This window comes from Phoca vitulina, unplaced genomic scaffold (genome assembly GCF_004348235.1).
Source record: "Phoca vitulina isolate PV1807 unplaced genomic scaffold, GSC_HSeal_1.0 scaffold39, whole genome shotgun sequence".
NCBI classification, from domain to species: domain Eukaryota; kingdom Metazoa; phylum Chordata; class Mammalia; order Carnivora; family Phocidae; genus Phoca; species Phoca vitulina.
In genome coordinates, this window is record NW_022589742.1 from 8,881,195 (window position 1) to 8,883,255 (window position 2,061).

Genomic DNA, 2,061 nt, shown 5'->3' on the forward strand with positions numbered 1-2,061 from the left:
CACTCGGGTAAGGAGGAGCTTATGAAGACAGCATGCTGGGCTACCTTCCTGTGGTTCGGTGGATGCTAAGATCAATCCCCTATTTCAACAAAAATGGCAAGACCTTAACCACAGTGCTACATCAGTGCTGCCATCCGGGTAAATGTTTTACTCTTTTAATAACAGCTCTCATTTCTACCGCACTTTATATTGTACCCAGGGCCCCCCACCCCATCTACCAGCTCACATGATCAGATAGTCGTTTCCTTGACTGTGGGAGCACCCAATGCCATCATGAAGGACCCGCTGCCTTTTTGTCTGTCAGGTAGTCAGTCAAGCAATAATATGAATATGCTGTTGCCCAGACACAAAGGTGACCCCGCTGACACCGTCAGGAGGATAGATATACACTTGGCAACTGGTGAGGGCAGTAAGGATTGTCATATGCTTCTGCTTGCCTGTTTCCCCTGGCAACCAAACACTGGCCCAGGACTGAGGACAGAGTGTGTGACTCTAGAATGGGTTCTATTCTGTGTAAAAGCTTTAGGGAGAAAACCCAAATATCTAAACTGGAAGAGACCTTAGAGAACATCTCGTCCAACTCTCTGTTTCTAAAAATGGAAAAACAAGAGTCCTCAGAGTAGACGTGAACAGGTCACCCAGCAGGTGGGTAGCAGAGCAGGACCAGAAGCCTGGTCCTCCAAATGCAAGGCCAGTCCCCTTCCACTCCATCATGCTGTCTCTGGGCTCCGCAGGTAGCTTCACTTGTAGAAGCTGAGATCTGATTCCTTCAGAGTAGCCTTCCAATTGCCAGTGGTAAAGGCTTTTAGGCCACACCCCCTCACTCCATGCCCCGATCAGTGAACCCTGTTGGTTTCAGGAAAGGATTATAGGTACAGGGGCAGCTTCTAGGTCAGGGATACTTTTCAGATCTAGGACATAATCTCTTCCAGGGTGAGAAATAAATGGGTACACCTCAAATGACGATCTCAGGCAATTCACCAAAGAGGAAGTTGAAGAACATGGCCTTATACCCTTTACCTAGCCAATGGAGAAACTGTCACCTAGAGAGAAGGGAAGAAGTGTCTTGCACCAAGTTTCACAGCAGGACTGTGGTCCTTTGGAGGCTAGTGCTTTTCCTGCAGCAAGCTGATACCAATATCATTGTTCATCAACTGACAGGGCAGTGGGGAGAAAGAGTTTTTAAAGAATGAAAGAAAATTTGAGTCTAGAGGGTGCCCCACAGAGGCTCAGTAACCCCAGAGGGATAGTCATTATGTAAGGTGACAACCGGAAGAGGGGATACTCATTTTCTTAAACCGAATTTCCATCCAATAGCAGCTTTGTCTGCTTCCCACTGTTCTCACTGACCAGCTTGAGACCTGAATCAGTATTGTGCAGAATTCAAGATATCCAAATACGTTAGCACCCCAACTACACTATGTTCTTCTGGCCCAGTAACTAGTACCTGGCCCCCGAACTATGGAAGAACATGGTACATTTGTTCAAACAACTCAGTTTCTACAGGCCACAGAAGCAACAGAGAGGCTCAGGAAAGGGAATACTGATCGCTCCTGTTTCCTGCTGTAATTTTGCATTGACCTCTGAGGCAGCAATTACGGCTGTGATCGTGATGCAGGGAGGGACTCTATCTGTTATTTGGCACCCATACAGAGTTGGAAAGAGAAGAGCTTTGAACTTCAGGTAATGAAGGTCTCAGTCAGTCAGTTAATGTGAGACATTCTCATTCACTCAGCAGCCAGCTTATGGACAGAGGCCGTGCGAGGCCAGCCAGAGCACCTTGCTTCCATTAAGAGACGATGGGCACATAATGCTGTGGAGGAGGTGGCCTCTCGGGGCACAACGTGGGCCTGGGGCACTATTCTGAACCCACGTGTTGTAAATGTCATTATTGCATTTAATGGTCCTGGAACAGGCAAGAGAGAGACTGAGTATACGTATGAGCGGTGTAGGAGGTATGTGCGAGAGCGTGCTCTGAATGATGTGTGGAAGTGTGATGTTGTGGGCCTGCATGTGTTATGTGTCTGTGCATGTCCTTTGGGGTTTGGGTGAAGCCCCATG